At 49.0% G+C, this 14,261-nt stretch overlaps 1 protein-coding gene across 1 annotated transcript in view; it reads left to right on the top strand.

The window, feature by feature from the left end:
- Ntn1 (netrin 1) overlaps positions 1-14,261 on the top strand; it is a gene marked incomplete in the record, with an annotated part of 196,423 nt that overhangs the window by 669 nt on the left and 181,493 nt on the right.

The raw sequence follows: 14,261 nt of genomic DNA, 5'->3' as shown, positions 1-14,261 counted from the left end.
CCGCGGCCCGGGCCACCCCGCCCGGCTCTGGGCTGTGCCCCTCGCCTTCCCCATCTCCAGCCGCTCGCTATTTTCACACCTCCTAGTGCCCCGGCCCCGGCGCCCGATTCAGTGCTTAGTAATTAATTTGGCGTTTCAGAATGGTCAGCGGGCTGGATAATGGGCGCATTCATCCCCCGGGCTAATCTGAACAGAGGTGGGAAGAAAGGCTTTCACAGACAGAAAATGCCATTCGCCGAGCGCTCAAAGGGGCTGTCACTCCCAGAATAAATCGCCGCCGCGCCCGCCGGCTCCTCGAACCGTTTCCATACAGCCGGCCCGCGCCGCGGACCCGCCGGCCTCCGCCCGCGCCCGGGCATCCCTCACTCGAGGGCCTTCGACGGGAAAGTCGGGCAACGGCAGGACCCAGGCGGGGCCCAGGCGCACCGGGAAACGGGAAGCTCGGGTGAAGGCCGCAGGGGGCGGGAGGACGACAAAGAGATTGATTAGAAACTCAAAAGCTGAACTCGAAGGAGGCGCCGCTAATCTAAGGCGCGGACGTTGGAGCCGGAGCTCCGGGCTGGTCCAGACCCCGGGGTTCGTAAAAGACCCAGAGGCGTAGCTATGGCTCCTGAGGTCACACAGCGAGCTCCGGGGCTTCCGCGTTGTGGGTGGAATGCGACACACAGCGTAGGTGGTAGAAGCAGGACCCGGCTGGTGCACCTCCGACCAGCGCCAGACTTCTCCTTCTGGGTTCTTTAGGATATCAGCTCCTTTGCCCTAAGCGCCTGGGAGGTGCCGCTGGTGCCTTCAAGGTTCTCCCAACCCCGGGAGCGTTAGCTATCAGGTGACTGGCTTTATCCTTTGACAGCTTCTCGACCTGGGATGGCCTAGAGTGTGGGACACACATGGCCTGCGGGACCTGAATGCTGATGCCTTTCCCTGGTGGCGCCCCCGGCTCTCTGGTGGAACCGGGTCTTGTGCTCCAGTAGTAGCCCGAACCCTGTGGACTTGGCATCGACCAGAGCCCCTGCGGGTTGTGGAGCCTCGCGGAGGGCAGGGCTGGCTCGGCTCTGTGCAGAGTGAAACTCCTGGAACTTGATTTTCGTGCAGTCGGGCCTCACCATGGTCTCACCTCTGGGTCCTTCTGCTTAGCACTACCTTCCCCTTGGGGGAAGGGGCGGGGGTGTGGCTCTGAGTCCAAATCTTGGCGCTTTGAGAGGCTACAAGGGCAGGGAGAGCTGCTACAGAGAGAGAGCAGTCTTGGAAAGGGCAGATGGGTGTTCCAGGGTGTGTAGAGCAGACGGAATCCCACACCACTCACCGACTTCTGAGTGGAAGTCACTCCTCCCGGCTGAGGCTCAGTTTCCTCATTTGCAAAACAAGGATAAAATGAGATCACATTTGGCCCTAAGTGCTGGAGGCTCTCAGTAGGAGGATCCCACACCCTACTCACACCTCCAGCCGCCAGTCCCGCCCCACACTCCCCTGGCATCTCTCCAAGTCTTCACCAACACCTCCCCTCGGAGTGTTAGTGACCCAGTGTTTTCTCTCAGGATGCCTCCACCTACTCCTCGCTGCTGGTATCCAGCAGTCCTTAAACGGTACTAAGACCTGAAAACTGCCTTTCAGAGATGCTAGGACCATTATACAGATGGCAATGCTGAGATTCTAGAGCCATTACACAAGTGGTGATGTTGAGACCCTAAGAGACTTGCTGGTTTCACCCAGCTAAGTAGTGGGCTTGGACCAGACCAGATTTCATCAGAGTATGGCTCTCTGCCCAGCAGTCTCCCTTCTTCCGGGCTGATGGTTCCTGCCTGTTCTTCACGATACCTATTTAATCAGTAAAAGTCTTTTCTGCTACCGCCCCAGATGGGCAGCCATAGTGGTTGGAGTCTAGTTTAGGAGATCCCCAAGATCTCCCAGAATGTGTAGTCAGTGAGGGAGCAGCAGCCGGTGAGCTAAGCATCCTGCCAGATGAGGAACGGCCTAAGTGGGCTGTGGGCTGGCTGGACGTTGAGCCCCCAAACAGGGGGCCTCCTCATACCAACATGCTTTCACAGCTGGACCTAACACTGCATACCGCTGGCCCCACACAGACAGAACAAATGTGCCCAGAGGCCCCCTGAGCAAGGCAAACCTGTCCACACCAGGGACAGAGCAGCCAGCCATAAGGGGCCCTGTGCCAGCAATAACCCAGGTGCAAGCTGTGGCCCAGAATACCCAGCACCTGCCCATTCACCACACTGGGGCTCAGAGCAAAGAAGGCGAAGAGGTGGGAGGGGGGGCAGAGGGAAAGTCGGGAAGTGGGAAAGAAGGCAGGCAGGGGGCTGAGAAACCACGGAGGATGGGGGGGGCGGGGAGGGACAAGCCCCTATTTATGTCAGCCATTTGTAGCTGTGGATTGTAAAACTGGGCAGGATCCTCTGGAGTAATTCATAGTGTTTGGACAAGACAAACATTGTTCTGCTTTAAACAAACCTCCAGAAAGGTCAACTTGGTTCATCCCTTTGCTGCGAGTAGCTGAGACTATCCAGATGATGAGAAAATCAGATCTTAGCAGAGGGGGCCCAGACAGGAGGCAGTGGTCTCCTCAGCCCTTGGGATGCTGGGAGATGACACCCAGTGTGGGGAGGGCCCGTGTCTCCCCTTGAAAAACGTGGCTCCCACTCTTGAGCCAGAAGACATGGGTTATATGTGTGCACAGCTTCACAGGTTATGGGAATTTGATAACGCCAAGGACCATCCAAATTCTAGGGCAAGGCCAACATGACCCATAACAGGAGTTTTCTTTATTCAAGTGAAAGATTGATGGGAAATGAAGGTTGATGGAGGAAAAACTGAACTAGACCCACTAACAACATGCCCAGATAGGGTCCCAGACACACAAAAACCATCTTCCTTACATTGAGATGCCCCGGGCTCATCTGTATTCGTGCAGCAATATTTTTTGAGTGCCTACAGTTACAGAGTTGTGTCAGGTGTTGGGCCCACAGTCTACTTTGTCCTCCTCCTAAGAAGCAGAGCTGCTCACAATTTCATGGCCGGCTGCTCCACTGCCCTCATTGCATCACCAAGCCCCAGGCCAAGCCCCAGCACAACAGGTCTGAGTGAGGCCTGACATTTGGCACAGTGCTCAGTGTTAGCTGCTACTGGAGTTAGGATTGCGAGGATGACTCCCCACATAGGTGATCTACCTGACCCCCCCCCCCCCGCTGAAGTGGATACTTTTTATTAATATTTAGTAAACAAGCTCCCTGTCTTTTAAAATTATGATTCCTTAGTAATATATCTTTGCTGCTCATTAATACCAAAGCCCAATATGTTGGTAGTGTCCTTCATCCATGTCCTGTTCAGGATCTCTAGTTGCCCAGGGCAGTTTGTCGTCCTCTCAAGATGGTTGTACTCTTAGTGATGGCAATAGTGCTGGCTTTGCTGGCTCTACATACCTTAATAAAAATTGCTTAGGATCTTGGGTACTTCAGGGTCTTTTATATATGATTTTTTTATTCGTTACTCCTCATATCCATAGAAGGAAGGAAGGAGAAAAGAGGGAAGGAAGGAAGGAAAGAAGGAAGAAAAGATACTGTTCACATATTTCAGAAGAGGAAGTCAATGCCAGAGAGGCCAGTGACTTGGCCAGTGTCGCAGATATGTCAATGCAGGGGATTGATGCCCAATCCAGACAGTGTTCTTGGGTCTCTTGGGCCTGCTGACCTCCCACGGAGCTCCCTGGGCGACCTCATAAAGCAGGTGCTCAGCCAGAGACTAGGAAGTGGCTCCCTAAGTGAGGTCACACCCATCCAAGCTGTGTGTAGTCTCTGGCGTCATTCAGGGGCTGGCACGGTGGCACTTCTGCCTGATGTCAGTGTTCATGAGTCCGGGAGAGGGCCCCTCCTGCCGCCCAAATCCTAGTTTCCTTTGACACCTTATTATGGTCAACTAATCCACATGCTTGCTCAATGTGTTTGGACTCAGCGATCCATGTCTGCTGTTATCCTGCACTGCCTTTTGGAGTTAAGTCTCTAAATTTTCTTCCTATGTGAGGCATAAACCAGTAATGCTTCATTTTACTGACATTTGGGGAAAATAAGCTGCCCCACATAAATGATTTTTGCAATCAACAAAAACTTATTCCTTTAACCTGAGAAGTTTTTTGTGTAATCATTTTTCATGAAAAGTATTTTTTCCACTTTTTTTCAAAATCATGACTTTTTTTTCTCATCTAAGTTAGTAGAATGGAATATAGTGGGTGTTGCCCAGGTTGGGCTGAATGGGTAACCCACAGCCCGTTTCAAAGCCTCACAGCCAGCTTTGGGGACATCAGCTTTTGAGCAATTTGATAAACGTCCTTGGCCTCAGTTTCCTCATTTGTAATCTGATGAGTACAGGATGGAGCCCTCTCTAAGGGCTGCTTCCATTTTTGTCTCTCTCTGCTGTCGTCTGACATAGTAATGGCCTTGAGAATTAGGAGGTTGCTGGACCTGTACTGCACCCTGGGAAAGGGTGGGACAGATTCTACTGTCATCTGTCACCAATTCAGCAGTTGGTGGTTCCCCTGAGGACCTGGGGTTCTCTGGTGCCCTGGAAGAATGGAAGATGCCCACCCTCAATTTATAAACACTTCTCAGTGGTGGACAGACTCCTGGGGTCCCTACGGACTGAATTCCTCTGATATTGTGGTTGCTGTTCTCTATGATGCCCAGGAGAAGATTCACTTACTTCGGGACTGAGTTCAGGATCCTGAAGGGTATGGCAGTGGGCTCTAAAAAGGAGCTCATAATATGTTAATACAAGCAACATGCACTTGGCAACCTTCTTGGCACTCAACCACTGAATGCTCTGAACTCAATGTTGTAGGAGGTAAAGAACAGTTACATGTGATCACTGCTTATAAGAAGAGAGCCCAAAGGAAGACCTGTGGAATGTTTTAAGGCTGAGTGTTAGCGATTCCTCCTTTGTTCCTTTCATTTATCTCAAGCTTGCTTTTTCAGGTGTGAAGTAGGTCCTCTTATTTCTGGCATTCTGGGGGTTTGGTGGTATATTAGGTTCCAGTGTGCTATGATTTGGCTCTTAAATATCCACTAAATGTCCATGTGTTAAATGCTTGGTCACTGGGCTGGCACTATTGGGAGGCAGCAGAACCTTTAAGTAGGGCCAGTGGGAGGTCTTTAGGTCACTGAAGAGCACACACCGTATTGTGGAATAGTATTGTGCAACCCCAGACCTTCCTCTTCCTTTCTGTTTTGCTTCTTTGAGATGAGATGAGTGGCTTTGCTTCACCATGTACTCCCACCATGATATGCTGCCTCACTACAGGCCCAAAGTAAAGGGCCAGCACATCCTGTACAGAAACTTCCCAATCTGTGAGCCAAAATAAACGTTTTATCTCTGTTAAGTTGGTTATCTCCGGTAGTCCATTATAGTGATGGAAAGCTAATTAACACACTGAGGCTGTTATAACAGATTCCCCCAAACTTGTTCTGGAAGTCAGAAGTTTGAAATCAGTATCATGATGTTGAAATCAAGCTGAGCATGGCAGCACATGCCTGTCATCTCAGCACTACTTGGGAGGCTGAGCCAGGAGGATCACCACAAGTTTGAGGGTAGCCTGAGCTACAGAGTGAGTTCAAGCCCTGTGTGAACTACCAGGTGACATTCTGTTTCAAAAAAAACAAGAGAGAGAGAGAGAAAGAAAGGGAGAGAGAGAGAGAGAGAGAGAGAGAGAGAGAGAGAGAGAGAGAGAGAGAGAAAGGGAGAGAGTGAGAGAGAGAAAGAAAGGGAGGGAGGAAGAAAAAAGAAAGAAAAGAACGGGTCAACGGCTCTACCTCCTGTAGAGACTGCAAGGGGAAACTCTGTTCCCTGCTTCTTCCAGCTTCAGGAGGCTGTGTGCATTTCTTAACTTGTGGCTGGACTGCCCCCGTCTCTGCCTATTTTCACAGAGCCTTCTCCTGTCTTTGAAGAGCTCTCTCTGCCTCTCTCTCACAAGGCCACTTGTGATTTCATTTTGAGTCTATCCTGATAATCCAAGACGATCTCTTGATTTCAAGATCCTTAACTTAGTTTCATCATTGAAGTCTCCTTTTTTCCCCATATAAGGCAACATTTACTGATTGGCGGGATTAAGAGATGAGTATCTCTGGGGGCCCATTTTTCTGCTTACCAGAGCTGGTCACCACTTTCACTTGTCCTGATTCTGTGATCTTTAGCTGATTAGTTAGTGATGCACTCTTATTTTGTTCTAGGCAACCCATTAAACATGGAGAATTCAGAGGGCTCAGTTCTTTAAGAAGCCTGTGCCTTAATTAGAGAAAATACATGGCAGAACAAGCAACCGAGGTTTTGGAGGTGCCAGGGTAGATTCTCACAAGTTCAAATGTCTTATCACAGCCCTCAAGGCCTTGCGTGTCCTAGCTCCTCCCTCTGTCTCTGACCAAGCCCCCATCAAGCCCCTACACAAGTCTAGCTTTGGCCCAGGACCTTTGCATTTGCTGTTCTTTCTGCCTGAAGCATCCCTTCCCCAACATATCCCACAACTCCCTTCTGTACTTCCTTCAGTTTGCTTTGTTGGACCCTTCTTAGCTCCTACCAGAGTACTCTGTTGAAAACCCATCTTCCCTCCTGGCATTTTCTGTTTCCTCCTCTGCTTTATGTGTGAGCACACCACAATGGAATTGCTCTTGTCGGGCCATCTCCACCTCCACAAGCATTCTGAGATGTGAGGACTAGAGCTTCCCAGAAGATCCTAAATGCATTCTGTTTCAGTTCCAGTTCTCCTCTTGAGAATGTATTTAGACTTTTTTTTCCTGCCTAGGAGCACACTGACTGCCTAGGAGCACATTGAAAGAATGGGGGTGGGGGTGCTCTTCTAAGCGGAATTCATGAATGTGAGGAGGAGCCATGTTGTGTGAATGTGTGTGTATGTATGTGTGGTATGAGTGTGTAGGGGAACTTACAGGCATTTAGAGGACAGGGGTTAGAGATGCTAAAGACTCCAGTGGTGGTAGGACCGTTCTGCTCTGGGAAGATTATTCCCATGCCAAATGCCAGTGACATCTCTGTGGAGGAATACTGTTAAGGAAACTGTTTGTATTGAGTCTCAAAATATTTCTTTTCCAATCTTAATTGATAACCATTCTGTAAGAGGAGTTAAAATTATTTATGCCCACAAACACCCCTACTAAACCTGTTGAACAACTTCTTGAGGTCCTTTAAAGCATCCTCTTCCCTGCTAGCTTCACTCCAGAGTCAATGCTAAACCTGGAGGTCTCACCAAGGGGACCTTTGCCTTCAGATTTCATATAAATGTTAAATGAGCTGAGTCCCAACTCTGGGTGCAGGGGCCCCCTCCATTATTTCTCTGCCCAGAGACTGTCCTTTTATTTACGTCCTTTGTATTCACCCTCAAGCTGGGTCTTCCATCATGACCCATTTTCTTCATTTTAATAGCATTTATTGTGGGACCTTGTCAAAAGCTTTTTGCAAATGAAAGTATGTTACATCTGCTGGTTCCCTCTATCCACAGGCATTTTCACCCCTTCAAAGGGTCCTGGTAGATGAAAGGATTTGGCAGACTTCTCTACCCAGCTCTGGAATCCTCAGCCAAATCACCCTGCATAGAGGAGGCCTGACCTGAAGATGCAGATAAACAACACTGAGTAAAAGGATAACCCCCAGGAACCCTACACACTAAACAGATCTGTTCTAAACACTCATTTCCAGAATACTCATCTTTCTTGAAATTCTGTCCAGGGATCTGAGATTCTTTGAATAATCCTTTGTGTAGCCAACCAGGTGTGCTGAGCTCTAGAGGCATTGAAAGAAAAGGATGCCCCTAATTCTTCCAGGCTGAGGGAGTTGGTAGGCAGATCTGAGGATTATAATTATTAAAGACAAAACAAAACAAAACTGGAGGCTAGGAGTGTAGCTCAGTGGTAGACTACTTGTCTAGCTTGTGTGAATTCTTGGGTTTAATACTGCACGGCCAAAAAAACCCAAAACAACAAAACAAACAAACAAAAAAACAAGCCAGGCATGTTTGTAATCCCAGCACTCTGGGAGGTTGAGGCAGGAAGATCACAATTTCAAGCCAGCCTGAGCAGCTCAGAGACATAGTGATAACCCGGCTCAAAAAATAAAAAGGGGCTAGAGAATGTAGCTTAGTGTCAAGGCCCTGGCTTCAATCCCCAGTACTGCAAATAAACTACTACCATATATTGAGCATCTCCCCTGAGCCAGCTGCTTTCCTTCTGGTTTCATCTTTTAAATCTCCACAGCAAGTCTAGGTGAGGGTGGTTACCCCATTTCATTATGAAAATACTGACACCGAGGTGGGTAAAAGATAAAGTCATGCCAATAGCAAGTGGTGAACTGAAATCAAGGCACATCTAAGTCAATTTCTTTCCATTTCTGAAGGCAACTCAATCAATCTAGGCATGACTGACCATTCTAGAGAGGCCAGATGCTTTCCAGTCAACTTTGGTTGCAATTTCCACTCTATATTGGGGTGCTGGGAACCAAGTTGTCTAGCGCCTGTCCTCTAAACTAAACCAGAGGTACCAGACCATCTCTCACTCGTACTTCTGGTAGACCTGAAGCCCATCCTCCTGCCAGGGATGATTAACACCCAGCTATACCTGTCTTACCAGAGGTGCTGAGAGCTCCAAACTCTGACATCAGAGCACCTGAGTTCAGACTTCTGCCCTTCTAGTTACTGCTTATGCAGCCTTTAGCAGATTATGTCTGTGTATCTGTTTCCTCCTTGGAAGATAGTGATAATAATATATTTATAAGGTTCTTAAGAAGATGACAAGTTAATGGCTGTTCAAAATGCTTAGAAGAGAATGCTGCACACTCAGCATTATATAATGCTTCATTTAAAAAGCAAAAGCCTTGGGTTAGGATGGATAGCTTAGTGGTAGAGCACTTGCCTAGTATGCATGAGATCCTGGGTTCCCTCCCCAGTACCACACAAATAGAGTATATACTGGTCATCTTGTTTCTCCTAAGCCTTCCTCTCTGGTCCTCTGTGGTCACAACCATTAGTGTGCCATCCAGCACTACCATGCCTGGGGAGCACCCTTCCCTTCCTACTTGGCCTAGTCAGTCACGTTCTCCTTACCCTGCTGGTTACCCACAGTGTGCCCTCCCCAGGGTTCGTCCTATTACTGCAGTCCTCTTCCCCAATCCCACACATACCAAACAGCCTAGAGTCCTGTCTAGTCTCAACATCCCTTCCATCTTTCTTATAACAACAATAAAATCAAACCAAAACACCTCCTGCTCTTTAAGACCAGAGTGCATAGCTATTCTGCCTCCTAGAACTCATCCTTAGACTCACCTCCTGTCTCTACTCCTCTCTTGCTTTGGGGACGCAAACACCTGGCTCAGTCTTCATCCCTGCTCCAAGCAGTGATGCTGGCTGTTGGTGTCTTTAGTAACTAGGTGACAGCCTACCCACTCCCCTTCCTCCTGTGTCCTCAGAGGCCTCTGCCCAGCCCCAGAGCTGCTGCTCCTCTGCATTGCTTCACTCAGGAATCCAGTTTTGGAGCATAGCACCCCCATAATCCCCCATCACATCTCTTCTTCTATTTTCCCAAATCCACTATTGCAGTTTCATCTGGGAGAACTTCCTGTAATGATGGGATTATTTTTTATCAGTGCTGTCCAGACTAGGGACAACTGGGCAATTGAGCTTCATATGTTATTAACTTGACTTAATTCAAGCTGGAACTGAAATAGCCACATGTGGCCCCAGACCGCTGGATTCTGTTTCCTCTGCTATTCCTACCTTATCTTCACTTCCTTCTCTTAGCCTTCTCTCGTGTTCTTCTGTCTCACCTCCCGGAAAACACCCTCAAATCTAGATTACCCCACCTGTCCTTTCTGAGTCTACACAGGGACTGCTGGGAGGAATGTGTGTGTCCCATGACTTCGCAAGCCTGTCACCAACCTCGATAGGGCCTTTAATTCTTCCCAGGCATTGTCCTCTCTCCCTAGTGACCAGATCCAGCTTCTCCATTCTCAAGCCTCAAATCCCCCAGCCCCTCTTCCACTCACAGCATGGGTGTCACTTCCTATTTCATTCAGACAAGAGAAACTTTGGACCACCTGACTGCTGATTTTACAAGGGTACTTTCATCTGTCTTCAGCCTCTTTCCTGCTGCTGGCTCCTTCCTATCAACATGTAGGCGTGTTCAAATAGCCTTATCGTATAAACAACAATGAAAAGCCCCTGCCTTCCCTTAATCCCGTGTCACCTTCCTGCTGGGCCCTCTCTCTTCTCTACCCCTTGTAGTCACACTTGTTGAAGTTGTCTACACTTGCTGTCTCCACTTTCTCACCTCCCTTTCACTCCACAATCCGAGGCAGTCTGGCTTCCGTCCCCACCACTCCCCTGCAACTGCCAGTCAAGGTCACCAAGGACTTCCTTGTAGTTTAATCCAAAGCACTCATTGCAGATCTTATCTTGACCTTTAAGGCATGTGATACTGCTCACTGCCCCTCCTTCCTCAAAACTCTGTTGCCCACTGGTATCGAGGACACCTGAGCCTCGAAGGCCTTCTCCTGTGGCTGCTCCTAAGTTTTCTCCAAATTCTCCCTGTCCTGGAGTGCTCTGTTGGCAGTCTTTGCAGGTAGAGCTATGTGCCAAGAATGGGGGCTCCCCCCACCCCAACACATTCCTTACACAAACACCTGGGAATTTGCTTTCTCACCCAAGAACCACACTGTTGTTTTGAACTCCAGTTTGTACCCAGGATCCCGCTGCTCAGAGTCTGACATGCCTTCTCGGGTGTGTATTTATAACCCCCACTTTGAGATGCTCTCACAACACTTAGACATCTGTTTTTTTCATTTGTCCCCTCAAAGGGGAACATGCTTGGGGAAGGGACACTGACAAATTAGAGGGCACTTGGAGAGGCTGCTAGGCCGTCAGAAACCCATGTCCTACATGAAATCCATTAACTGGGAGCATTTTTGCCTAGAAGAGATAAAAGAGTCAAGGGGGAGAGAGAGAGTGAGGGAAAGGGAACTGCTTTCTGAAGTCTGAAGAGTCAAGGGCTTGTTCTGGGCTGCTGTGCAGAGTTGGAAGTGGACCAACTATAAAAATGACAGGTGGAGTTTGTATGGAGGTAGAGATATTCTGCTGTGTTTCAGAAGATTGCTCTCTGCTTGAATTGTAAGGTGTGTGAGACAGTCCTGCCCAACAGCAAGTGCTAAAGAAGATAAAAGTTAGACCTCAGTGACCACAATAAAAGTAGGGAGTGTCCCCCATGCCTTTCTGAAGATCAATGCCCAACCCTGGCTAGCAGCAGAGCCGAGCCACAATCCTCAGCGTGCAATTTCCACGCCCTGCCAGACCCATCAAAGCTCTGTGGGTAGGAACGGTACAGCAGGAAGGAGGCTTGCGCAGCTCTCCCCAATCCAATCTTGCAGCTATTCCGAAGTGTATCCAGGTTGGGCAGGCAGTGAGCTGAGCACCCCAATTTGTTTCTTCCAGACCCCTCCTTGCCAGAATGTCTTTTCCTGACTTGTGTTTTAGTGCAATGCCATTAGCTTAGATTGAGGACCATCACAGAAACCACCGCACAGCGCTCACTGTTGTGACTATTATGGGGATGTTGCCGCGGATGTTGCCGGGATGTTTGCTTGTTACCTCACACTGTGTTCCCTTTATGAGGCCCCCCAGGAGAAATTCCTGTCTGATTTTAGTACCAAGAATAGTTGTAATTCTCTTGAGCAATAGGTCTGTTTTTATCTCATGAACAGTGGGAATTGTGTAATGGACATGGTCTCCTTTTCAGTTTGGTGGTGGGGAAGGCTTCAGGACAAATTGGTGGCCCACCCACAGGAGGTGAACAGGCCATTCAGGGTGCATTTTGGGACTGTTCCTATCTCTCCCTTATTTTCCCTTTTGCTTTTTCTGTCTTAGCTATCCTTATTTTACTGTACAAAACTGAGAACATACAAGGAAAGATAAATCATCTGTACTCATGCTCTCCAGAGATATACAGCTAACAATGTTGTCATTTTATTCAGACTTTTTAGTAAAAATGACTTCACACTGTACCTGTTCTTCAATTTGCTTTTTTTCATTCATATGTCACAATGGAATGTGTAAAAATGACAGGTGGATTTTGTATAGAGGTAGAGATGTAGACCACAATGGAATGGTCCTTAAATAATTTAAAATTTCTGTATAGCCCTAGCAACTTAATACTAATAACATCTTGTACTTGGCTCTATGTGTTTTTCCATAGCCATACATGTCAAAATAAATTCAGGAATATTATAGAATTACAACACATACATATATTGCAAGCAATTATATTTGTATGCATCAATTTATTTGATGCCCAACACCCTATGGATAGGTAACCTTGTGCCCCTTACAAACAAGGACCCCAACGCAAAGACCTGCCAGGGTCATACAGCAGCACCAGAAGCCAGGTACTCTGGCTCCAAAGCATGTCCTCCTAAGTGCCATGGCACCTTTCACTATACCACTGGGATTTCGCAGTCCATAGTGGCTAAACATTTCTTTTATTTCCTTTCACTTCATTTCTAATTTATGTTATTTTGCCATATTTTAAGTACCCTTGGAAGTCACCTGAAATCCTTTCTGCCACAAGGCAAGGCATAACTAAACAAAACAGAATAGTAAATGGCACACAAAAGCAAAGCTGAAGAGCTACTCCCAGGAGAGGGTGAATCCAGGCTGTCCTGTGCTGAGATGGGTTTATTTCCGGGGCCTCGGTGAGCCTCTCTTCCTGGAAGAACTGGCTCGGGTGGCCCAAGCTTGCAGAGGCTGGAGAAGCATGGGAAGGGCCTTCTTCCCAGGAGACTGAGCTGAGCCACATGAGCCATGGGACCCCTTACTTAGATTTTCAGGGGTCATGAAAATACCAGTAAGACAAAATGAAGCATTTAATGGAGCTAATGTACAGGCAAGACAGCCCTTGGACCAGAACCAGGACCTGAGGCCTTTCCCTCCAGGTCTGTTACTGGGGTCACACATTTCACCTAAGAAATCAACCAACAGAAATTTGTTTCCAAATGCTCAGCACGGTAGGTTCTTTCCCTTAAGCCCTTTGGTGGAGGCTGCAAGATAGTCAAAAGATAGTGTTTTTGTCCTCAGTCCTTTTGTTAAGTGACAGTGAGGCCCAGAAGTCTGGTGGCTCGCAGGAGATGCTCCAGGGGACTATAATCGAGTGGGATCAGCCACTTGACAAATGTGATGGACAGAAAGGAGCCCAGTTTCCCCACCCCCACCCCGTGTCTCATTATGTTATCCAAGTTGGCCTTGAACTCCTGAGTTCAAGCAGTCCTCCAACCTTAGCTTCCAGAGTACCTGGGACTCAAGGAATATGGCACCCTATCAGGCTAGGAGTCCAAGTTTCTATTCCTGGATTTGATTTTTACTAGCTGAGAGATGCTGGGCAAGTTTCTCCAACCTTCTGAGATCTCAATATCCTCATCTGTAAAGTAGAATTAATAACTTTGCTGCCAACTTGTTGTAGGGATCCCATGAGATATTAGTGATCTACAGCACCCTTAAAAATGCAAGCAAGGAAGTACCAATGAACCTGCCTGAGGCATATCGGGAGAGCGGGGCAGGCAGTCTTCGAGTGAGTGGCGCTGCTGGTATCCAGGTGCATACTTAACCCTTCAGCCTACTGCCCACTGCCCTGGCATACAAGGAGCCACGTTCCAGGCCCAAGGCGTAGTGACAGCTCTGGGGGTTGGGGATTCCGGCGAGCAGCTTCTCTTCACCGGACTCTGGGCGGCCTGGGCAGGAGTAAGGAGTAGGCAGAGGTCACATCCTCCTCCCCTTCCTCACGCCCCCGGCGCTGCATGCCCACAGGGGTGTGTGCGGTGCCACCGGGGCCGTCAGGCCGGGTTAGAGGAAGGCCCGACCTCGACACTGCAAAGAAAACAAACACAGATGTGTTTGGCTGGGATCAGGAACTGTCCCCTCCCCCCGCCTGCGTGCTCCCCTGGGCGCGGGACTCCCGAGGCTGCACGGGGCGCGGGAGAAGCTGACAGTCGCAGGCCGGGCCCCCCTCCTCCGCCTCCGGGGTGCTCGCCGGGCCCTGCCCCCTCTCCGGGGTTTCCCCGGGCGCAGCTCTGGCTTTCTCTTTGTCTCCGCTGCTCTTTCTCGGGCTACCCCGGTTCCCACCCGCTCGCGCTCGCCCTCGCCTGCGTCCCGGGCCGGTTCCCTTTAACTGTTCTTCTTTCCCGGGGTTAAAACTTTGCTAGCGAGCGGGCGGCTGCTCGCC

The sequence above is a fragment of the Chinchilla lanigera genome, unplaced genomic scaffold (genome assembly GCF_000276665.1).
Source record: "Chinchilla lanigera isolate Chin_1 unplaced genomic scaffold, ChiLan1.0 scaffold00066, whole genome shotgun sequence".
In the NCBI taxonomy this organism is placed as follows: Eukaryota; Metazoa; Chordata; class Mammalia; order Rodentia; family Chinchillidae; genus Chinchilla; species Chinchilla lanigera.
This window is presented reverse-complemented; position numbering and strand designations above follow the sequence as displayed.